General features: G+C 47.2%; 1 non-coding gene and 10 pseudogenes across 1 annotated transcript; all 11 read left to right on the top strand.

Moving 5' to 3' along the window:
* Nucleotides 1-1307: 1307 nt before the first annotated feature.
* LOC143998796 (5S ribosomal RNA) lies at nucleotides 1308-1426 on the top strand (annotated as a pseudogene).
* A 987-nt stretch (nucleotides 1427-2413) lies between these two features.
* LOC143999667 (5S ribosomal RNA) lies at nucleotides 2414-2532 on the top strand (annotated as a pseudogene).
* Nucleotides 2533-2639: 107 nt separating this feature from the next.
* On the top strand, nucleotides 2640-2758 carry LOC143999662 (5S ribosomal RNA). Its single transcript, XR_013278122.1, has one exon. It is a non-coding gene; the product is annotated as a 5S ribosomal RNA (ribosomal RNA).
* A 108-nt stretch (nucleotides 2759-2866) lies between these two features.
* LOC143998580 (5S ribosomal RNA) lies at nucleotides 2867-2985 on the top strand (annotated as a pseudogene).
* Nucleotides 2986-7341: 4356 nt separating this feature from the next.
* LOC144000077 (5S ribosomal RNA) lies at nucleotides 7342-7459 on the top strand (annotated as a pseudogene).
* Nucleotides 7460-7567: 108 nt separating this feature from the next.
* LOC143998712 (5S ribosomal RNA) lies at nucleotides 7568-7686 on the top strand (annotated as a pseudogene).
* Nucleotides 7687-7794: 108 nt separating this feature from the next.
* Nucleotides 7795-7913, top strand: LOC143999180 (5S ribosomal RNA; annotated as a pseudogene).
* A 291-nt stretch (nucleotides 7914-8204) lies between these two features.
* Nucleotides 8205-8323, top strand: LOC143999674 (5S ribosomal RNA; annotated as a pseudogene).
* Nucleotides 8324-8471: 148 nt separating this feature from the next.
* LOC143999681 (5S ribosomal RNA) lies at nucleotides 8472-8590 on the top strand (annotated as a pseudogene).
* A 108-nt stretch (nucleotides 8591-8698) lies between these two features.
* LOC143998814 (5S ribosomal RNA) lies at nucleotides 8699-8815 on the top strand (annotated as a pseudogene).
* Nucleotides 8816-8923: 108 nt separating this feature from the next.
* On the top strand, nucleotides 8924-9032 carry LOC143998464 (5S ribosomal RNA; annotated as a pseudogene).
* The last annotated feature ends 15850 nt before the right edge of the window (nucleotides 9033-24882 follow it).

Raw genomic sequence — 24882 nt, 5'->3', positions numbered from 1 at the left:
TCATGAGCCAGCAATGCACTGCGATGGCGCCAGTGCATTGTGGGGCATTATCGCCACACGAATTTGGCACGAACGGCCCATAACATTCGGTATTCACCGAACGTGCGAACAGCCGATGTTCGAGTCGAACGTATGTTTGACTCGAACATCAAGCTCATCCCTAATGGTGATCAGTGCTAAAAATATGCACTCTAACTGTACTAATGACACTGGCTGGGAAGGAGTTAACATCAAGGGGCGATCAAAGGGTTAAATGTGTTGCTAGGGCAGTGATGGCGAACCTTGGCACTCCAGATGTTTTGGAAGTACATTTCTCCATGATGCTCAACTACACTGTAGAGTACATGAGCATCATGGGAAATGTAGTTCCAAAACATCTGGGGTGCCAAGGTTTGCCATCACTGGTCCAGGGAGTGCTTACTGTGTGGGGGAGGTGCTTGTACCATGGGAAGGCAGAGATCCATTTTCCTGTTTTGAGAAACACAGGATCACTATCTCCCCTCCTCACAGAACGGCGCTCTGCCTGGTTTACATAGGTAGATCACCTTTCTGTCTCTCTTGGGAACGATCGGATCTCATCTACTAGACCCACTGATTGCCTCCCTCTGTGTCCAATTACAGCGGAAATGGGGTTGTTGAGGGCACCTACAGGTACGTGATTCTGTGCAGAGGAGCCGCTTTGCCGCTGTATATATCGTACACAGTCATGTTGGAACAGGAAGGCGCCAAAGTTGGGGGTATGAAATTGTCCAAAATGCTGACACCTTAAAAGTTCCCTTCACTGGAACTAAGGGGCCAAGCCCAACCCCTGAACAACTACCCCAAACCATAATCCCCCCTCCACCAAATGATTTTGACCAGTGCACAAAGCAGGGTCCATAACCACTTCAATACCGGACACTTTCACCCCCTTTCTGCCCAGGCCATTTTTCAGCTTTCAGTGCTGTCACACTTTGAATGACAATTGCACGGTTATGCTACACTGTAGCCATGTGAAATTGTTATAATTTTCTTCACACAAATAGAGCTTTCTTTTGGTGGTATTTAATCACTCCTGTTTTTTTTCCCTAAAAGAAATTAAAAAAAGGCCAACAATGTTGAAAAAATGTTTTTTTTTTAGTTTCTGTCAGTAAATTTTGTAAATAAGTAATTTTTCTCCTTCACTGATGGGTGCTTATGAGGCTGCACTGATGAGGAGGCACGAATATGCCACACAATATGCACTGACTGGCATCACTATTGGCCACTGATTACTGGCACTGGTGGGCACTGATTATCAGTGCCCTGATTACATACCTAGCAAGATCGCCTATGGCCATATCACCCTGAATGCGCTCGATCTCGTCTGATCTCGGTTACTAAGCAGGGTCAGGCCTGGTTAGTACATGGATGGTAGGCCGCCTGGGAATACCAGGTGGTGTAGACTTTTTTTTAATATGTTGTTGGCGTCGACGACCTGTTTAATTTTTCTAAAAGAGCCAAAAACACTGCGCTATTCAAATGTGTAGCAAATATACAAACAGCAGCTAACACAACATCTAGGTGTACAAATGTGACATAATAAATTTTGTGAAAAACAGTGTAGCGCTTATTTGTTTTTACCACATTACAATGTGACCAATGTAGTCAATACATATATTAGACTTAAGCAGACATCATCTGGGGTGATGATGTCTGCTTAAGACGAAACGCGTCGGGACTTCACTGCAGCCTGAGATTTTATTGAAAAAGCGCTTATGTTCTTTGTACACGTGAGTTTGATAATTTTTTATTAAATTACTTGAAACGAAAAACGGAGTTACACTATTGTGGTCCCTGCTTTCTTCCTTTATATCTATCCCATTACCTATGATGATTTATGTGGATGGAGACATACCGCAGAGGAAATAGCCACACTTGAAAGTCTTCCAGAAAAGGACAACACCCCAAAAACAGCCTTTGTATATCTACAAGCATATATGATCCTCCAAATATAATTTTGAGCAGGATCTATTAAATCTGGTAAGCCCCCATTTTATGTGGTGGAGGGTTCACGCGGTGATTGTGTGACTATTCCTTGGAGAAGGTGTAGGACTGTCTTCACTTCATCGTATCACACACAGATATTTTGGAAAATTCGGAGAACTCTTCACTGGTTTCCATGCTGTTTTTCCATTTTTTTGGACACATCTTTTCATATATTTATCTGGACATTCTAGCTTTGCATATACAGCAATGAATGTTTAAATGTTTTTTTATTTTTTTTGCACAGTCTAATATATGTATTGACTACATTGGTCACATTGTAATGTGGTAAAAACAAATAAGCGCTACACTGTTTTTCACAAAATTTATTATGTTTAATTTTTCTGCTTGTTTGCCGAGGTGACCATCTTGGTGTTTGTCAAGAGGGTTGAGTGTGGCCAGCAAGATCACCTACGGCCACATCAGCCTGAATGCACCCAATCTCATCTGATCTCGGATGCTAAGCAGGGTTGGGCCTGGTTAGTACCTGGATGGGAGACCGCCTGGGAATACCAGGTGCCATAGGCCTTTTTTAATATGTTGTTGGCGTTGACGACTTGTTTTATTTTTCTGCCTGTTTGCCGAGCTGACCATCTTGGCGTTTGTCAAGAGGGTTGAGAGGGGCCAGCAAGATTGCCTATGGCCACGTCACCCTGAATGCACCCGTTCTCATCTGATCTTGGATGCTAAGCAGGGTCGAGCCTGGTTAGTACCTGGATGGGAGACCGCCTGTGAATACCAGGTGCCGTAGGCTTTTTTTTAATATGTTGTTGGCGTCAACGACCTGTTCTATTTTTCTGCCTGTTTGCCGAGGTGACCATCTTGGTGTTTGTCAAGAGGGTTGAGAGTGGCCAACAAGATCGCCTATGGCCACATCACCCTGAATGCGCTCGATCTCGTCTGATCTTGGATGCTAAGAAGGATCGGGCATGGTTAGTACCTGGATGAGGGACCGCCTGGGAATACCAGGTGCCGTGGGCCTTTTTTTAATATGTTGTTGGCGTCGACGACCTGTTTTATTTTTCGACCTGTTTTATTTTTCTGCTTGTTTGCTGAGGTGACCATCTACAGAGCCCCGAGAATGGACAACCTGGAAAGGGGAGGGTAATGCGGACATGACCGTTGTGTCTGTGGAGCCTGCACAGGAAGGGTTAAAGGACCAGGCGGTGGGGTTAGAAATGAAGAAAAGGGGAGGAGTAGTATAAAAGGGTGGTGGAGGACAGCGTGGTGAACAGACGAACGTGAGGAGGCAGCTTTTCTACTGCTCCTCCACAATGGCGGCAATTGAGGCGGTGTTGGGGCAGCTGAGAGACCAGGCGGCAGTACGAGGGTTGGAATGGCTGGAGTGGCAGGTGTCGGGTATGCTGGTTGTCGGGGACGGAGTGAGTAGCATGGGCGGAGCCACGCAGCGCACGCGGAGGTCCTGGCCTCCGGCGCGCTTCTCTACTGAGCCTGCACCCCAGCCACCTCGTGGGCAGCGGAGCCCGGGGGAGGACTGATCGGTCCCCCGCGCAAAAAGGAGGCAGCATGGCACATTGGGCACTAGGAGGTCAACACGCCGTTGCGTGGGAGGACCGAATGGGGGCCCCAGCACGAGCAAGGGGGATGGGGGGAGAGACCAGGCAGCAGCGGCTGGGGATGTGGAGGCCGGCCAGAGGCCTAGTTCGATGATGCGGGGGCGGAGCAGAGCGGATGGACAGCAGGCGAGGAGTGGACGCGGAGAGTCACCGGGAGTGCTGCGGGGGCGACCCAGGTCTGGTATGCACTGCCGGTCTGGGGGGAATAGGGCCCCTGTTGCAGGAGAAAGACACACTCCCGCGGGCAGCGGCCTCTGGGGTGGACTCACCCAGGGGACTCACCACACGGCCGGAGGTGAACCTGGATGTGCGGTCCGAAGTGTCCTCTGAAGAAGAGTTGCCGGTGACAGCAGTGGAGAGTGGGAGAGCAGCTGCGGGGCGTCTTCCTAGTCAGCTTGGTAAGTCCATTGATCATGTTTTGCTGTCTGATGCTTTGCAGGGGTTGCTGGGGTGGTTCAGGGTGGCTCGGGGGGGCTTGTGGCACCAGTGAGCGGGGGGGGGGTGCCGGACCAGCCAATGGAAGGGCTTGGACCTGCTTTGTCTGGGCCTGCACCGCTCATGCAGGACCTCTTAGAGGGGCTGCGGGCATTGGTGGATAGGTTTGGGGGGGCAGGGCCGTCCAGCCCAAGCGGCACCTTGGGGGGTGGAAGTGGCCGGCGGGGAGGTGGTGGTGGAGCACCATCCAGTAGCGGTGCCCCCGGTTCCCTCGGGGGGGCTCCGGTGCGGCCGGTGGGACAAGTGGGGACAAGGCGGTGGAGGTAGCAGCGGGCCGGTCAGATGTGGTTCGGATTGGGGATGCAGCTAAGTGCGAGGTGTATGTGTGCTTCGAGGGACCGCTGAGAGCGCATTTGAATTCGGAAGTGTGGGAAAAGATCTCCAAGAGTGAGTATGTGGAGATCCTCTCACTGCTACTGCTGGAGAAGTTCAACTTGGATAGGGTTAAGCCCAATGACTCCAAGAAGGACGATGATTCGGGACATCCGGGGCTGACGTTAGTTGCAGTTGCGGACCTTACAGTCGTTACTTGGAAAACTGAACTTTGCGTGCAGAATCATCCCTATGGGGCGGGTGCTCAGCCGACGGCTGTCGGCGGCGACCGCTGGAGTGCCGAGCCCCTGATCACTTAATTCGCTTGACGAAGGAGCATAGGGAGTATTTGGAAGTGTGGCACGATTTCCTGTCCTCCTACAATGGACGGGCGGTGTGGATGTCTGGACCAGTTAGCAATTTCGACATGGAATTGGTCACTGATGCAGCGGGCTTGACGGGTTATGGGGCGTTTTTCCAGGGCAAGTGGAGCGCAGAGCCGCGGCCACGGTCTTGGAAGGCCGCAGGTTTCCTGGGCAACTTAGTGTTGCTGGAACTATTTGCGGTGGAGCTGTGGGGGGAGGAATGCAGGAATCTGAAGTTGAGGATTAATTGTGATAACATGGGGGTGGTGCAGGTGGTGAATCGCATGTCTGCGTCTTCACCTCCGGTCTGCGTCTTCACCTCCGGTCATCAAACTGTTATTGGTGCTTCGTTGCCTCCGGTTGAATGTTTTTATGTATGCAGTTCATATCTCGGGGATGGACAACTCCTTGGCTCACTCACTGTCTCGGTTTCAGTGTGACAAGTTCAGGGAACTGGCACCCGGCGCAGCAGCGGCAGGAGTTCCTTGCCCGGAGTGGATCTGGGCGCTGCCCTTGGAGTCGCCGCAGGATGGATTCAGAGGTCCGTAAGTGGTTCCACATGGAAGGCATACGTGAAGGTATGGCAGGAATGGGAGAGGTTGGTGCTGCAGGCAGGTGTGGACGGCGATGCTGGTGATGGGAGCCTGTTGGTTTTATATTTTGTAGCTAGACATACGGAGGGCGGGCGGTCGGCGTCCGCGCTTGACAAGGAAATGGTGGGCTTGACGTTTCTTTTCAAGTTGCAGGGTTCTGAGGATTGGACTAAAGACTTTTGGTTGTGGCAGATGCTGAAGGGTTTTAGAAAACAGAACAAGAGTGTGGATAAGAGACGTCTGGTCACTTTTGAGAATTTGGTGGTTCTATGTGTGGAGTTGGGCTCAATTTGCACGTCTCGGTTTGAGGCACTGTTATTTACAGCAGCTTTTACCTTGGCCTTTTACGGGGTGTTTCGGATGGGGGAGTTGGTTAGCCCGGCAAAATGGGTGCCCGGGGGGTTGTTGGATCGGGATGTGCGGCTGGAAGATGATAGGGTGTGTTTGCATATCAGTAGGTCCAAAACGGACCAAACGGGTGTGCCTGTTTGCGCTGCCGGGGTCTGCGGATTGCCCGGTGGCCGCAGTGTGGGAGTATCGGGGGGTGAGACCCGGGAGAGAGGGGCCGTTCCTTATGCACGAGGATGGGTCCTTTTTGTCGCAGTTTCAGTTTGTGTCGGTTTTCCGAAGAGGTTTGCGGGCTGTGGGTTTAGTAGGATCGGAGTATGCCTCACACTCCTTCTGCATCGGGGCAGCCACGGAGGCTGGCAGATGTGGGTTGGATGAGGCATCGGTGCGCAGAATCGGCAGGTGGGAGTCGTGAAGGTTTCGGTCATATATCCGACCGCAGCTGGCAGTTGGGTTTTCTCCCTAGCGTTGCTAAAAAAACAAAAAAACTAAAAAAAAAACTAAAAGGACACTGTACTGGAGTATGGATCTAATTTGACAGGGGTTAGGCGAGCGGTGGGGAGTTTTATGGTTAAGGGCTGGCTAGTGGTGATGTTGTAATGTATGTTTTGTCAGTCTGTTGTGGTGCTCATTTCAGATGGAGGTGCAGTACGCCTCGTTTGGATCATAGGCCACTCATATTTGTGTTGGGGGGCCAGGAGAGGAGACATGAGGCTGGATGGTAGGCAACTGGGGATTTCCAGGAGTGAAGCTGTCTTGCATTGGCTGGGCATCCCTGGCATGAAGTGGGACAGGGTTATGGGGGAAGTGGAGAGATTTCCTGATACCGTCCTGTTGTGGTCTGACATTGTGGCCAGGACAAAGTGGCGGTGGGCTAGATCAGTGGCTAGCATCCAGAAGACCCAGATTCAGATTAATAAGGTGGTGGGGAGGTTTGTGGTCCAGAACGGGGGTTTGTTGATCAGGCACAGGGAACTGGAGTCTAATGTGGGCCTTTATTTGAGAAGGGATGGGGTACATCTCTCCGACGTTGGCATAGATTTATGGTCCCTGGGGTTGCAGGATGGCATTCAAAAGGCCTTGCGGGTGTGGGGTTGTCCTCAAGGGTAAGGTGGTCACCCTTTCAGGCTGTGGCGTTATCTTTCTGGTGGTCTTTGACGGTGGCGGTAAACAGAGGAGATCAAAAAGGGGTGGGGGGATCATTGGTAATGTGGGCCCCTCCGGTGTATTACTGAACGGTGGACAGAATACTGGGATGGTTTCACTGCAGGAATGGGTTGTCTCTGAGTGGTCACAGCTGGAGGCCTGTTATGGTAAAAGGTACCGCAGTGAGGTGGTGTTATGTGGTAAAGTGGGTCACCGTCAGAGATCACCAGACTGGGTTCAGTAAAAGTGTTTTGTTTAATGTTTGTTATGGTTATATATATATATATTTATATCTTTATTTATATATATATATCTTTGGAGTGAGTAATTATTGGTTGTTTAATAAAGGCTGTTGTGGCCAGTTTACTCCAAAGAGAAAGTGTGGTCTCGTTATTATAAGGGTAAGAAAAGGGTGAAGAAGGGTAACAGTGGAAGAAGGGGACATTATGACTACACGGGTCATGGCGTTTGTCAAGAGGGTTGAGAGTGGCCAGCAAGAACACCTACTGTACATCACCCTGAATGCGCCCGATCTTGTCTGATCTCGGAGGATAAGCAGGGTCGGGCCTGGTTAGTACCTGGATGGGAGACCGCCTGGGAATACCAGGTGCCGTAGGCTTTTTTTTAATATGTTGTTGGCGTCAATGACCTGTTTTATTTTTCTGCTTGTTTGCTTAGGTGACCATCTTGACATTTGTCATGAGGGTTGAGAGTGACCAGCAAGATCGCCTACGGCCACATCACTCTGAATGTGCCCAATCTCGTCTGATCTCAGATGCTAAGCAGGGTCGGGCCTGGTTTGTGCTTGGATGGGAGACCGCCTAGGAATACCAGGTGTCGTAGTTTTTTTTTTAATATCTTGTTGGCGTCGACAACCTGTTTTATTTTTCTGCTTGTTTGCCGAGGTGACCATCTTGGCGTTTGTCAAGAGGGTTTAGAATGGCCAGCAAGATGGCCTTCGGCTACATCACCTTGAATACGCCTGATCTCGTCTGATCTGGGATGCTAAGCAGCGTCGGACCTGGTTAGTACCTGCATGGGAGACCGCCTAAGAATACCAGGTGCCGTAGGCTTTTTTTTAATATGTTGTTGGCATCAACGACCTGTTTTTTATTTTTCTGCTTGTTTGCCGAGGTGACCATCTTGGCATTTGTCACCCTGTATTTTCCTGATCTCAGTCTCGCGGATGCTAAGCAGGGTTGGGCCTGGTGAGTACCTGGATGGGAGACCGCCTGGGAATACCAGGTGCCGTAGGATTTTTTTAATATGTTGTTGGCGTCAACAACGTGTTTTATTTTTCTGCTTGTTTGCCGAGGTGACCATCTTGGTGTTTGTCAAGAGGGTTGAGAGTGGCCAGCAAGACTGCCTATGGCCACATCACCCTTAATGCGCCCAATCTCATCTGATCTCGGACGCTAAGCAGGGTCGGGCCTGGTTAGTACCTGGATTGGAGACCACCTGGGAATACCAGGTGCCGTAGGCTTTTTTTTTAATATGTTGTTGGCGTCAAAGACCTGTTTTATTTTTCTGTTTGTTTGCTGAGGTGACCATCTTGGCGTTTGTTAAGAGGGTTGAGAGTGGCCAGCAAGATGGCCTACTTCTACATCCCCCTGAATGCACCTGATCTCATCCCCTACGGCCACATCACCCAGAATGCCCCCGATCTCGTCCGATCTCGAATGCTAAGCAGGGTCGGGCCTGGTTAGTACCTGGATGGAAGACCACCTGGGAATACCAGGTGCCGTAGGCTTTTTTAAAATAATTTGTTGGCGTCAACGACCTGTTTTATTTTTCTGGTTGGTTGCCGAGGTGACCATCTTGGCATTTGTCAAGAGGTTTGAGAGTGGCTAGCAAGATCACCTATGGCCACATCACCCTGAATGCGCCTGATCTCATCTGATCTCGGATGCTAAGCACTCGGGCCTGGTTAATATCTGGATGGGAGACCGCCTGGGAATTCCAGGTGCCGTAGGCTTTTTTTTAATATGTTGTTGGCGTCGACGACCTGTTTTATTTTTCTGCTTGTTTGCCGAGGTGACCATCTTGGTGTTTGTCAAAAGGGTTGAGAGTGGCAAGAAAGATCACCTACGGCCACATCACCCTGAATGCACCTGATCTCAGATGCTAAGCAGGGTCGGGCCTGTTTAGTACCTGTATGGGAGACCGCCTGGGAATACCAGGTGTTGTAGGCTTTTTTTTAATATGTTGTTGGCGTCGACGACCTGTTTAATTTTTCTGCTTGTTTGCTGAGGTGACCATCTTAGCGTTTGTCAAGAGGGTTGAGAGTGGCCAGGAAGATCGCCTACAGCCACATCACCCTAAATGCGCCCCTACAACTAGAGTATATGGGAGAGATTGCAGTGTCTTTGCACCAGCACCAGTGCCTAAGGCCCAATTTTTCAGCCCCTGTTAACAGGGGCGTTTAATTACAATTTTGGATGCAATGCTTTGCAGCAGGGCTCATTCCTGCACAACAACTAGAGTATATGGGAGAGGTTGCGGTGCCTAAGGACCAATTTTTCAGCCCCTGTTTAACAGGGGCATGTAATTACAATGTTTGATGCAATGCTTTGCAGCAGGGCTCATTCCTGCACTACAACTAGAGTATATGGGAGAGGTTGCAGTGTCGTGGCAGCAGCAGCAGTGCCTAAGGCTCAATTTGTCAGCCGGCATGTAATTACAATTTTTGATGCAATGCTTTGCAGCAGGGCTTATTCCCACACTACAGCTAGAGCATATGGGCGAGGTTGCAGTGTCATGGCACCAGTGCCACCAGCCCAATTTTTCAGCCCCTGTTTAACAGGACTGTTTAATTACAATTTTTGATGCAATGCTTTGCAGCAGGGCTCATTCCTGCACTACAACTAGAGTATATGGGAGAGGTTGCAGTGCCTAAGGCCCAATTTTTCAGCCCCTGTTTAACAGGGGCATGTAGTTACAAATTTGATGCAATGTTTTGCAGCAGGGTTCATTCCTGCACTACAACTAGAGTATATGGGAGAGGTTGCAGTGTTGTGGCACCAGCACCAGTGCCTAAGGCCCAATTTCTCAGCCCCTGTTTAACAGGGGCATGTAATTACAATTCTTGATATAATATTTCACAGCAGGACCCGTTCCTGTGCCCACCGAGAGTAACTGTGAGGACATATAGTGTTGTGGCACCAGCACCACCACCACCAAAGGCCCAATTTTTCTACCACTGTTCATCAATGGCTTGTAATTACAATTCTTGATATAATCGTTCACAGCAGGGCGCTCCAGCACCCACCAAGAGTCACTTTGAGGGCTTACAGTGTTGTGGCAACACCAACACCTTGTTCTGCCATTTCTGCAGAGCATATAGGGCAGGCCCCTACTTTCAAACATCCACCTTACAAACGTCTCCTACTTACAAACGGAAGGAGACAACAGGAAGTGAGATGAAAAAAGACGTACGGCAAAAAAAAAATTATACAGGGATGATAACCCTTCCCTATGTTTTCCAAAAAGCTTAAAAATAGATTTTTTTGACTGGAGCTACACTTTAAAAATGTACCAGTTCAAAATTACAAACAGATTCTACTTAACACAACAAACCTACAGAGTCCCTGACTTGTTTGCACCGCCTGTATACTGCTGTTCTGAGTATAGAGGGCCTGGGGACCCCACGTCTTTCCTTTTTTTAATATGGGTACTGGGTTCCCCTTAATATCCGTACAAGACCCAAAGGGGCTGGTAATGAGCAGGGGGGTTACCCATGCCATTTTTCTCAATGATTTTCATCCACATTGCCGGAACCAGATATTACATTAAAACCGCAAGCAGTTTTAAATTACTTTTTTTCCGTTAAATGTCATTTTTGTGCAGGGACTGTTCTAAACACGGGAAACACGTGGCACTTCACAGGCATATTATAGACACCCCCAGGCACGATATTTAAAGGAATATTTCCCTTTTTTTTCACTTTAGTCGTCATTAACCCTTTCATGACTTAGCCTATTTTTGGAATTTGGTGTTTACAAGTTAAAATCCATATTTTCTACTAGAAAATTACTTGGAACCCCCAAACATTATATATATTTTTAACAGAGACTCTAGAGAATAAAACGGCGATTGTTGCAATATTTTATGTCACACGGTATTTGCGCAGCGGGGTTTTAAATGCAACTTTTTGGGAAAAGGGACACTTTCATGAATTAAAAAAAAAAAAACAGTAAAATTATCCCATTTTTTTTGCATAATGTGAAAGATAATGTTACGCCGAGTAAATAGATAGCAAACATGTCACACTTTATAATTGCACGCACTTGTGGATTGACGACAAAGTACGGTACCTAAAAATCTCAATAGGCGACACTTTAAACATTTTTTACGGTTACCAGGTTAGCGTTACAGAGGAGGTCTAGTGCTAGAATTATTGCTCTCACTCTGACGATCGTGGCGATACCTCACACGTGTGATTTGAACACCGTTTACATACGCGGGCGCGACTTCCGTATGCGTTTTCTTTGCTTTGCAAGCTCGCGGGGACGGCGGGCGTTTTAAAAAAAATGTTTTTATTTTTTTATTTATTTTATTTATTTTAAAATGACTAAATTGTTTAAAATAAATTTTTTTAAATTTGATCACTTTTATTGCTGTCACAAGGAATGTAAACATCCCTTGTGACAGTAATAGGCGGTGACAGGTACTCTTTATGGAGGGATCGGGGGTCTAAAAGACCTCCCACCCCTCCTTTACACTTCAGTGTATTCAGATCGCCGAAAACGGCGATTCTGAATACCGGATATTTTTTTAAAACCGGCGCCATTGGCAGCCGAGTAAACGGGAAGTGACGTCATGACGTCGCTTCCGTGTTTACTATGAGGAGACTGGAACGAAGCCAATTACGGCTTCGTTCCAGTTCCTCCCCAGCGGCCGGAGGCAGCGCAGCAGGAATCGGTGCTCCCGATCGAGCGGGAGCACCGGTAACAGCGGCGGGAGGCGACAGGAGGGGGGGGCGTCCCCTCCCGCTCCTCTGGCATAACAGCCGAGCGGCTTTTAGCCGCATCGGTTGTTATGGCTGGATAGCCAATCACCCGCTGAACAAAACGGTACCAGGATGATGCCTGCAGGTGTGGGCATCATCCCGGTATACCCCCCGGAAGCCGAGTACGCACATCTGCGTACACTCGGCGGGAAAGGGTTAAAATCAGTGCTCCCGAAAAAATGGCCGTTTTTAAAAACATTTTAGGCATTGACCCATGTCCCCTGGGGCAGGAGCCAGGTCCCCAATAGCTTTTTAGGACAATATCTTGCATATTAGCCATTCAAATTAGCACTTTTTATTTTGAACGTTCGAGTCCCATAGACTTCAATGGGGTTCTAAAGTTCGCACAAATTTGCGGTCCGTTCGAAAGTTCTGGTGCGAACCGAACCAGGGGGTGTTTGGCTCATCCCTAATGTACATGTTTTCTGGAGCACCTTCCCCAAAAGAGAAGCCCTCCCAGCATGACTGTAAGAATAGCAGGAACAGTCCTAAAAGTCCAGAACTAGATGACAGCCGTTCATGATGGTACTGCAAGAAACAGATGAAAATGCATCCTCAGATTAAACAAATTATCTGTATATTCTGCTTACAGGAGCTTATAATACTGCTGGTAAAAAAAAAACTTTGTACATAAAAGTTTGTGAAGGAGTAGCCCCTCCACAGTACTGATGCCACATGACACTAGGCCCCACCCAAGGATCTTCTTCAGGAGTACATCACTGGAAGCAGATTAGGGAACTAGTCCACAAGAAAGGAATTTAAGAGGTAGCAGACCCTTGTTTGCAGCTAGAGTTTGGTGAACAGTTTGAGCCAAGAAAGCGTTCGGCCCGAACATCGCCTGTTTGGCGAACACCTGAATTTGCGGGGCTCTCTGTGGGATGTTCGCCCGCCAAGCACCCTACAATGCACAGTGCATAGTAGGGCCCCGATTGGCTGAAGCAATGCCTCTGTCCGCTGGTTAGGTGCAAAGCTTCACCTAATCGGTGCACAAAACACTGTCAGAGCCATGATTGGACAAAGTCATGAAGACTTTGCTCAATGATTTCTCAGTGATCATCCCACACTATAAAAGGTTCCTTCCCACAGGAAGCTTTTGCAGTGTGTTGTTGGAGTTGCGATAGATAGAGCAGGGCTCAGTTTTCTTCTAGAGACTTAGTGTGTTATTGTGGCTCAGTGGAAAGTGTTAGTATAGTGTGAGTATAGTTTGAGTATAGTGTGTCAATATTGTGTAGTTTCAGTGTAGGGTTTCAGTATGGTGTGAGTATAGTGTACTGTGTCAGTATAGTGGGATTATAGTGTAGTGTGTCCTTCCTAAGCCCACAAACACAAGACCAATATTTTGGCTATAGCACCGTCAGCATGTGGTTAACCACTTCCCAACCACCATATAACAAAATTACATCTGAGAAGTGGTTTCATTATCCTGACTGGGCGACATATGACGTCCAACAGGATAAGATGTGGTCGTGTGCCTGTGAGGGCGTGCATCCCAGCGATCGGTGGTGTGGTGAGTCAGTTTGACATACCGCATCTTCGATCAAGCTAAAGAGCCTCTGACATAGGTTCTTTACCACGTCATCAGCTGCCCAATCACAACAAATGTTAGATGACATGCTAGTAAATTTTTGGCAGACAACGGTCTGTTGTCAGATTTTGCATCGTATGTACACAAGCTCGTCGCACAAAAGTCCAAAGTACAAACACGCATGAGCGGAATCAATGCTCACCAAACACGACATTAGCAGAAGGTGCCCAAAGGGTGGCGCTCAAGAGCTGAAATTCCACGTAGTACATCACTGCGTTCGTGTTTGTTGGCCGACAATTGTGTACAATCTTGTATGCAGGACAAGTTCCCGGCACACGCCTTTTGGACAAAAGTCTGAGGTTTTGTTGGCCAACAATCCGATCATGTGTATGAGGCTTAAGGATTGGTAGACAGATGTGGCTCGCAGCAGGGGTCCAGTTAGAGTCCATTCACACGGGGCAACATGACTTTGAGCGAGACTTTGAGAGGCAACTTGGACACGACTTGAGTATGAATCACAGCATGACTTGAGGCAACTTATCAGGCAACTTGAATTTGCTTCCAGGACAGGGGACTTTACCAGAGGTCAATCACATAATAATCAGCTCTGTGGGAGGGAGGGGTTTGCCTAGAAAATAGGATTTTTATATACAGCTTGTCTGTAAAATCCTTTTCTTGAGAGTACATCACGGAACACAGGAGCTCATTACATAGTGGGTTATATAGGCACCTCTGGTGATTGGACACTGGTTAACCCCAATTAAGGAGAATTCCTCCCCTATATAACCCCTCCCATATGGGAGGCACCTCAGTTTTGTAGCAAAGCAATAGGAAACCACGTAAAACCCAAGAGGGGCGGGAGCCCTGTGTCCCGTGATGTACTCTCAAGAAAAGGATTTTACAGGTAAGCTGTATATAAAAATCCTATTTTCTTGATCATACATCACGGGACATAATATAACCCCTCCCATATGGGAGGCACCTCAGTTTTTTTGGTAAGGGAAGTTAATCCTATATAAATTATATTATGGATTTCTTCATTGAGTAGTAGTATGTCTTACTTGGTTTCCACCACTAGAGGGAGTAAGAGCAGCCTGATGCATACTTACATGCCTTTCAGTACACACGCTCAGTGAAGTCTGGTTCTCCAGAGGTCTCACGTCTCCACTGCAGTCCCTGCCACAACAAGGTAATACAGGGGTCCCTCGTAGTCTGGGGGTCCCACGCAGCTCTAATGAGACTCCTTTCCCCCCTAGATTCCGGCGGTCCTCGTGCACGCGCGCCACTTGCGCTCCCAGGCTAATGGAGGAGGGGGGAGTGTGGTTGTGAGCCGTGCACGTTGGTGTGCATGGCGCTGTACTGCGCAGGCGCCAGGTGGCAGTTTTAAAAGCCCAGAGCATCAGGGGACTGTAAGTGAGAGACACAGGATCTGTGGGCAGTAAGCATCCCAGGGGATTGGATCCAGGCAAACCTTAGACACCTACTCAGCATCAGGTTGTGCAGTATTAAGCATATATATGTTATTGTGAGACTTTTAGCACAACATTGATTGCACTTTGTACTAGTACCTCTGCTTTGTAGCTTAGGACTATGTCTCCTCGTAAGAGGGTCTCAGGGGGAGGTAACAAGGGCACTGGTAAATCACCGCCTAGGTCCAGGGGTTCTAAAAATGCCTGTAAGTTACCATCCCACTCTGCAAGACTGGAGCCAGCCTCACAGGACGAGTCAGTGCCTCTGTCAGGTTTTGCAGCCTCTCCTAATGTCCCAGCCCCGGTATATGTCACTGAGGACTCCCTTAGGGCTACATTGGAGGGTTTTGAAGGGAGAATCATGAATTTTATTTCTGCTTCCCTGAAAGATAGCAGGAAAAGGGGTAGATCCCCTCCCTTTGCTGAGATTCCTCTCTCAGATGATTCTTCTGACAATGAGGAGAGATCCCTATCTTGGGACAGGGATCTTGAGCAGTCGGAGGAATCAGAGGAAGAGGAGAGAGTCCCCTCCTCCCAGGCGCTCAGAAAACAGGTGCAGTATTATACTGAATTGGTGCGTACCACATTCAGAATGCCTGCTGCTGAAGTCGTTACATCCTCTGTTTCTTCCCTAGGAGTCAGGAAAATCCCACAGACTGCTTTTTCCTTCTCAATTCATTCCTTAATGGATAAATTGATGTATGAGGATTGGGGACATCCCGATAAACAGTTTACTCCTCCTAAAAGGTTTTCTATGCATTATCCTCTGGAGGAAAGTTTCACCAAGAAATGGGGGGTCCCATTTGTCGATGCGGCTGTTTCTTGTGTGAATAAAAACCTGACTTGTCCGTTGGATAATGCACAGGTATTTAAAGATCCAACTAATAAGAGGTTCGAAACATTATTAAAAGCCTCCTTTTCCATGACTGGCGCTGTAGTGCAACCTACAGTTGCAGCTGTGGGGTTGTGTCAGTTCCTCAAGGAACAGGTCAAGCGGATGCTTGGCCTCCTTCCCAGTGAGGAAGTGGAGAATTATGCAGAAATACCTCAAATTCTGTGTTTCATGATTAGTGCAATTTTGGATTCTGTCCAACAAGCATCTCGTTTATCTCTCCTGTTGGTACACATGCGAAGGGCCCTATGGCTAAAGAATTGGGCAGCTGAGCTATCGTGCAAGAAGCATTTGATTGGGTTCCCGTTTAACCACTACAGCCCCGGACCAATAAAAACCTTAAGGACCAGAGGTCTTTTTCCAATTTCGCACTGCGCTGCTTTAACTGGTAATTGCGCGGTCATGCAATATTGCACCCAAACGAAATTTGCGTCCTTTTCTTCCCACAAATAGAGCTTTCTTATGATGGTATTTGATTGCCTCTGCGATTTAAATTTTTTGCGATATAAATGGAAAAAGAGCGAAAATTTTGAAAAAAAAAGATATTTGCTTCTTTTTGTTAAAAGAAAAATCGAATAAACGAAATTTTAGTCATACATTGTGGGCAAAATTTATTCAGCCACATGTCTTTAGTAAAAAAAATGTCAATAAGCGTATATTTTTTGGTTTGCGCAAAAGTTATAGCGTCTACAAACTAGAGTACATTTTCTGGAATTTACACAGCTTTTAATTTATGACTGCCTATCTAATTTCTTGAGGTGCTAAAATGGCAGGGCAGTACAAACCCCCCCCAAATAACCCCATTTTGGAAAGTAGACACCCCAAGGAAATTGCTGTTGAGCCCATTGAATATTTATTTTTTTTGTCCTAAGGGATTGAATAATGACAAAAAATTTTTTTTTTACAAAAAGTTGTCACTAAATGATATATTGCTCACACATGCCATGGTTATATGCGGAATTGCAAACCAAAATATATTCCGCTACTTCTCCCAAGTATGGGGATACCACATGTGTGGGACTTTTTGGGAGTCTAGTCGCGCACGGCACCCCGAAAACCAATCACCACCTTCAGGATTTCTAAGGGTGCACCTTTTTCATTTTACTCCTCACTACCTATCACAGTTTCGAAGGCCATAAAATGCCAAAATAGCACAAAACCCCCCAAAATGACCCCATTTTGGAAAGTAGACACCCCAAGCTATTTACTGAGAGGCATGTTGAGTCCATGGAATATTTTATATTTTGCCACAAGTTGCGGGAATATTACAAACTTTTTTTTTGCACAAAGTTGTCACTAAATGATATATTGCTCACACATGCTATGGGCATATGTGAAATGACACCCCAAAATACATTCTGCTGCTTCTCCTGAGTACAGGGATACCACATGTGTGGGATTTTTTGGGAGCCTAGCCGCGTACGGGACCCCGAAATCCAAGCACCGCCTTCAGGATTTCTAAGGGCATACATTTTTTTATTTTACTCCTCACTACCTATCACAGTTTTGAAGGCCATAAAATGCCAAGATGGCACAAAACCCCCCCAAATGACCCCATTTTGGAAAGTAGACACCCCAAGCTATTTGCTGAGGGCCATGTTGAGACCATTGAATATTTTTTTTTTTTGTCGCAAGGGATTGAATAATGACAAAAAAAAATATATATATATTTTTTTACAAAAAGTTGTCACTAAATTATATATTGCTCACACATGCCATGGTTATATGTGGAATTGCAAACCAAAATATATTCCGCTACTTCTCCCGAGTATGGGGATACCACATGTGTGGGACTTTTTGGGAGTCTAGTCGCGCACGGCACCCCGAAAACCAATCACCACCTTCAGGATTTCTAAGGGTGCAACTTTTTCATTTTACTCCTCACTACCTATCACAGTTTCGAAGGCCATAAAATGCCAAAATAGCACAAAACCCCCCAAAATGACCCCATTTTGGAAAGTAGACACCCCAAGCTATTTACTGAGAGGCATGTTGAGTCCATGGAATATTTTATATTTTGCCACAAGTTGCGGGAATATTACAAACTTTTTTTTTGCACAAAGTTGTCACTAAATGATATATTGCTCACACATGCTATGGGCATATGTGAAATGACACCCCAAAATACATTCTGCTGCTTCTCCTGAGTACAGGGATACCACATGTGTGGGATTTTTTGGGAGCCTAGCCGCGTACGGGACCCCGAAATCCAAGCACCGCCTTCAGGATTTCTAAGGGCATACATTTTTTTATTTTACTCCTCACTACCTATCACAGTTTTGAAGGCCATAAAATGCCAAGATGGCACAAAACCCCCCCAAATGACCCCATTTTGGAAAGTAGACACCCCAAGCTATTTGCTGAGGGCCATGTTGAGACCATTGAATATTTTTTTTTTTTGTCGCAAGGGATTGAATAATGACAAAAAAAATATATATATATTTTTTTACAAAAAGTTGTCACTAAATTATATATTGCTCACACATGCCATGGTTATATGTGGAATTGCAAACCAAAATATATTCCGCTACTTCTCCCAAGTATGAGGATACCACATGTGTGGGACTTTTTGGGAGTCTAGTCGCGCACGGCACCCCGAAAACCAATCACCACCTTCAGGATTTCTAAGGGTGCAACTTTTTCATTTTACTCCTCACTACCTATCACAGTTTCGAAGGTCATAAAATGCCAAAATAGCACAAAACCCCCCAAAATGACCCCATTTTGGAAAGTAGACACCCCAAGCTATTTAATGAGAGGCATGTTAAGTCCATGGAATATTTTATATTTTGCCACAAGTTGCGGGAATATTACAAACTTTTTTTTTTGCACAAAGTTGTCACTAAATGATATATTGCTCACACATGCTATGGGCATATGTGAAATGACACCCCAAAATACATTCTGCTGCTTCTCCTGAGTACAGGGATACCACATGTGTGGGATTTTTTGGGAGCCTAGCCGCGTACGGGACCCCGAAATCCAAGCACTGCCTTCAGGATTTCTAAGGGCATACATTTTTTTATTTTACTCCTCACTACCTATCACAGTTTTGAAGGCCATAAAATGCCAAGATGGCACAAAACCCCCCCAAATGACCCCATTTTGGAAAGTAGACACCCCAAGCTATTTGCTGAGGGCCATGTTGAGACCATTGAATATTTTTTTTTTTTGTCGCAAGGGATTGAATAATGACAAAAAATAAAATAAAAATATTTTTTTACAAAAAGTTGTCACTAAATTATATATTGCTCACACATGCCATGGTTATATGTGGAATTGCACCCCAAAATATATTCCGCTACTTCTCCCGAGTATGGGGATACCACATGTGTGGGACTTTTTGGGAGTCTAATCACGCACGGCACCCCGAAAACCAATCACCACCTTCAGGATTTCTAAGGGTGTAAATTTTTGATTTCACTCCTCACTAACTATCACAGTTTCGAAGGCCATAAAATGCCAAAATAGCACAAAACCCCCCAAAATGGCCCCATTTTGGAAAGTAGACACCCCAAGCTATTTACTGAGAGGCATGTTGAGTCCATGGAATATTTTATATTTTGCCACAAGTTGCGGGAATATTACAAACTTTTTTTTTTTGCACAAAGTTGTCACTAAATTATATATTGCTCACACATGCTATGGGCATAAGTCAAATTACACCCCAAAATAAATTCTGCTGCTTCTCCCAAGTATGGGGATACCACATGTGGGGGACTTTTTGGGAGCCTAGCCACGTACGGGACCCCGAAAACCAAGCACTGCCTTCCGGATTTAAATATAAAATGCTACCAAAAAAACTGTTAGCGATCGCAGGGATCAGGCCTGACTCTGCGATCGCTGCAGTTATGTGTTTAGTGTTTTGTAAGTGACAGTGATCGATACTGCACTTGGGTGGGCTGGGCAGAGGGGCAAAATGCAGGTGCTAGCAGGTATCTGGGCTGATCCCGCTAACAATGCGTTTTTTTGGAACCCTAAACTGCTGGGGACGCTAGTATAGATCTGATCAGATCAGATATTGATCTGTTCAGATTCTATACCACTACGGGAGGTTTATGCTTTGCGTGTGGGTGTTAGCGGTACTGGCACTAACCTAGCGCTGCCTGGGTCGACGCAGACCCTGACCCTAAAACCTAATTTATATCACCCGCCGGGTGATCAGGGGGTTAAACCTTTATTGGGTAATAAATGGTGGGTGATGCTATAAAAAACAAACTAACCAAAGTCACCCGTAACACTTATACGGTGATCAGTGGTGAAAGGGTTAACTAGGGGCAATCAGGGGGTTCAAATTTTTATTAGGTAGTATATGGGGGTCCCCGGCGCTATATAAAAACCTGACGGGGAACCTAAATAACTAACTGGCTAACCAGCGTCACCAGTGACACTTATACTGTGATCGCTGGTGAAAGGGTTAACTAGGGGCGATCAGGGGGTTAAAACCATTATTGGGTAGTATATGGGGGTACCTAACGCTATAAAAACCTGGCGGTGAACCTAAAAAAATAACTAGCTACCTAACGACACTAGCGACACTAATGCAGCGATCAGAAAAACGATCGCTTAGTGACACTGGCAAAAGGGGGTGAAAGGGTTAACTAGGGGCAATCAGGGGGTTAAAACCATAATTGGGTAGTATATCAGGGTACCTAGCGCTATAAAAACCTGGCAGTGAACCTAAAAAAATAACTAGCTACCTAGCGACACTAGCGACACTAATGCAGCAATCAGAAAAATGATCGCTTAGTGACACTGGCAAAAGGGGGTGAAAGGGTTAACTAGGGGCAATCAGGGGGTTAAAACCATTATTGGGTAGTATATCGGGGTACCTAGCGCTATAAAAACCAAGCGGAGAACCTAAAAAAAGAACTAGCTACCTAGCGACACTAGCGACACATGCAGCGATCAGAAAAACTATCGCTTAGTGACACTGGCAAAAGGGGGTGAAAGGGTTAACTCCAGGGGCAATCAGGGGGTTAAAACCATTATTGGGTAGTATATGGGGGTACCTAACGCTATAAAAACCTGGCGGTGAACCTAAAAAAATAACTAGCTACCTAACGACACTAGCGACACTAATGCAGCGATCAGAAAAACGATCGCTTAGTGACACTGGCAAAAGGGGGTGAAAGGGTTAACTAGGGGCAATCAGGGGGTTAAAACCATAATTGGGTAGTATATCGGGGTACCTAGCGCTATAAAAACCTGGCAGTGAACCTAAAAAAATAACTAGCTACCTAGCGACACTAGCGACACTAATGCAGCAATCAGAAAAATGATCGCTTAGTGACACTGGCAAAAGGGGGTGAAAGGGTTAACTAGCAGCAATCAGGTGGTTAAAACCATTATTGGGTAGTATATCGGGGTACCTAGCGCTATAAAAACCTGGCGGTGAACCTAAAAAAATAACTAGCTACCTAGCGACAGTAGCGACACTAATGCAGCGATCAGAAAAATGATCGCTTAGTGACACTGGCAAAAGGGGGTGAAAGGGTTAACTAGCGGCAATCAGGGGGTTAAAACCATTATTGGGTAGTATATCGGGGTACCTAGCGCTATAAAAACCTGGCGGTGAACCTAAAAAAATAACTAGCTACCTAGCGACACTAGCGACACTAATGCAGCGATCAGAAAAATTATCGCTTAGTGACACTGGCAAAAGGGGGTGAAGGGGTTAACTAGCGGCAATCAGGGGGTTAAAACCATTATTGGGTAGTATATCGGGGTACCTAGCGCTATAAAAACCTGGCGGTGAACCTAAAAAAATAACTAGCTACCTAGCGACACTAGCGACACTAATGCAGCGATCAGAAAAATGATCGCTTAGTGACACTGGCAAAAGGGGGTGAAAGGGTTAACTAGGGGCAATCAGGGGGTTAAAACCATTATTGGGTAGTATATCGGGGTACCTAGCGCTATAAAAACCAAGCGGAGAACCTAAAAAAAGAACTAGCTACCTAGCGACACTAGCGACACATGCAGCGATCAGAAAAACTATCGCTTAGTGACACTGGCAAAAGGGGGTGAAAGGGTTAACTCCAGGGGCAATCAGGGGGTTAAATCTTTATTGGGGGGTGATAGGGGGCTACCCTGGACCTAACACTAACTGTCCTGACAGTTTTTACTTTTACAACTGACACTGAATGCAGTGATCAGTAAAGAAATGATCAATGCAATCAGTGACACTGTGACTGGGGGGGGAGGGGGGGGCGGGGGGATCGGGGGGCGATCGGGGGGGGGGGTTTGTGTGCCTGTGTGTGCCTACATGTTAGTGTAGTGTTGGTGCACACTTACTTTGTGTCTTCTCCTCGTAGTCCGGTCAAAAAGACCGCCCCGAGGAGAATGACATCACTTCCTCCTTCCTGTGTAAACAATACACAGTGGGAGGAAGTTCGTCATTGGTCAGGAGCGATCCAGAGGGGGTGGCCAGAAACCAACAGCCATCCCCTCATCACGGATCGCTCCTGGAGGGAAACGGACCGCCGTATCCAGTGGGAGGGGGTCCGATCGGACCCCCCACCCGCTGGAAGGCAGGCACGTACATGTACGTGCTTGTGCCTGCCTGTGCCATTGTAATGACGTACATTGGCAATACGGCGGTCCTTAAGTGGTTAAAGTTCCCGTTCTGTTTGGAGAAGAATTAGACAAATTTGTCCAAAAAATTTCAGGGGGTAAATCTACTCTCCTTCCAGTCAAAAGGAGCAAACGTCCATCATTTAGGCGTTCTCTCTCCCCTGGAGCATCAAACTCTAAGCAGTGGCGACGGCCTTCTCAACCCTCCTCTACAGGAAAGGCTCAGGGCCGGGCTCAAGGGCAGAAAAAGCCTTGGGGGCGGAAGCCTGCCAAGCAGAGCCCGAAAGCTTCCTTGTGAAGGGGCGCCCCCGCTCGGCCGAGTGGGGGGAAGGCTTCGGCAGTTTGCGGAAGCCTGGCGGGAAGAGATCCGGGACAGGTGGGTGATCTCTTCGGTGTCTCTGGGCTACAAGCTAGAGTTTCAGCAGATTCCACCTTCTCGCTTTCTAAGGTCAAGGATCCCCAGGGATCCAGTAAAGCAAAAACTGCTATTTCTGGCATTGGATCACTTACTATCCCAAGGGGTGATAGTAGAAGTGGACCCAAAAGAACAGGGTTCAGGGTTTTACTCGAATCTCTTCACCATTCCGAAGCCAAATGGAAGTGTCAGACCTATCCTGGATCTGAAGGATCTGAACCGGTTTTTACGCATCCGGTCCTTCTGAATGCAGTCAATTCGCACTGTGGTCTCCTCCCTGAAAGGGGGAGAGTTTATGGCATCAATAGACATCAAGGATGCATATCTCCATGTGCCAATTTTTCCTGCACACCAAAGGTATCTAAGGTTCGCGGTAGAGCGGCGCCATTTTCAATTTGTTGCTTTGCCGTTGGGGCTCGCTACGGCCCCTCGAGTCTTCACAAAGATTCTGGACCCTCTCTTGGCAAACCTAAGAGCTCAGGGTATAGCCGTCATGGCTTATCTAGATGACTTGCTTCTCATGGAGAAAACAGTAGGGTTCCTAAACCACAGTGTTTCCAGAACACTAGAACACCTGGAACGCCTAGGTTGGATTATAAACCTAGAAAAGTCGGAGAGGGAGGATCCATGACCTGCCTACGGCCAACTTAATGATCTCTGCGTACCACGGTCGCCTGGGCCATGCCGGGGCTACCAATAGGACCGACTTTGTTTCCCTCTTGACTCTTCCCAGGAACCGTGACAGAAGCGGGCACGCGGGGGAAAGCATAAATCAGATTTTACTGATCCCAGGGAACTGTCAGAGCATCTGACCCCTGAGCAAGCGTATCTCTTGTTCTTGACACGAATTTGTCCAGTTTTCTGTTGAACCTGGACGCAAACAGATCTACGTCTGGAGTACCCCACCTCCGACATATGTTCCAAAACACGTCGGAGTGCAGAGCCCATTCTCCTGGGCACAACTGCTGGCGGCTCAGAAAATCCGCCTGCCAATTTTCCACTCCTGGAATGAAGACTGCAGAAAGGCATGGAACATGCTTTTCTGCCCAGACAAGTATGCGATTCACATCTTTTTGCACAACCAGACTCCTGGTACCGCCCTGGTGATTGATATAGGCCACTGCTGTGGCATTTTCGGACTGAACCCGAACAGGGAGACCCCGTAGTCTGAAAGACCAGTTTATGAGAGCCATATAAACTGCCCGGATCTCCAAGACATTTATGGGCAATAGCTTCTCGATCGCAGACCATTTCCCCTGCGAGCACGTCTCCTCCAACACTGCTCCCCAGCCTGTCAGGCTGGCATCTATCGTAAAAATCTTCCATGGAAGAGGAAGAAAAGTTTTGCCTTTCAGCAAATTCTCGGTTTGTAACCACCAGACGGACTCTTGCGTGTCCCTGGGGATAGACGCATAGGAAGATCCAAGGACTGGCGCTTCCTGTTCCAAGCCGCAAGGATGCATCTTTGCAGAGGCCTTGAATGGAACTGGGTGAATGGAACGGCCTCGAAGGAGGTGACCATTTTCCCTAACAGTCTCATGCACAACCGAATGGGGGAAGATCTCCTGCCCAGAATTAGGCACACCAGATCCCCAATGGCCAAGGCTTTTGGCCTTGGAAGAAATGCCTTGCCCTGGAGCGCTACTGTTTTCTCCATGAGAAGCAAATCGTCTAGATAAGGCATGACGGCTATACCCTGAGCTCTTAGGTTTGCCAAGAGAGGGTCCAGAATCTTTGTGAAGACACGAGGGGCCGTAGCGAGCCGAATGGCAAGGCCACAAATTGAAAATGGCCCCGTTCTACCGCGAACCTTAGATACTTTTGGTGTGCGGGAAAAATTGGCACATGGAGATATGCATCCTTGATGTCTATTGATGCCATAAACTCTCCCCCTTGCAGGGAGGATACCACCGTGCGAATTGACTGCATTCGGAAGGACCGGATGCGTAAAAAACGGTTCAGATCCTTAAGATCCAGGATATGTCTGACACTTCCATTTGGCTTTGGAACGGTGGAGAGATTCGAGTAAAACCCTGAACCCTGTTCTTTTGGGTCCACTTCTACTATCACCCCCTGGGATAGTAAGTGATCTAAGGCCAGAAATAGCGGTTTTTGCTTTACTGGGTCCCTGGGGATCCTTGACTTTAGAAAGCGAGA

Source organism: Lithobates pipiens, unplaced genomic scaffold (genome assembly GCF_037356315.1).
Source record: "Lithobates pipiens isolate NorthernLeopardFrog02 unplaced genomic scaffold, aLitPip1_a1.2 Scaffold_19, whole genome shotgun sequence".
Taxonomy (NCBI): Eukaryota; Metazoa; Chordata; class Amphibia; order Anura; family Ranidae; genus Lithobates; species Lithobates pipiens.
Note: the sequence above shows the minus strand (reverse complement) of the source record. Positions and strands in the feature narration are given on the sequence as shown.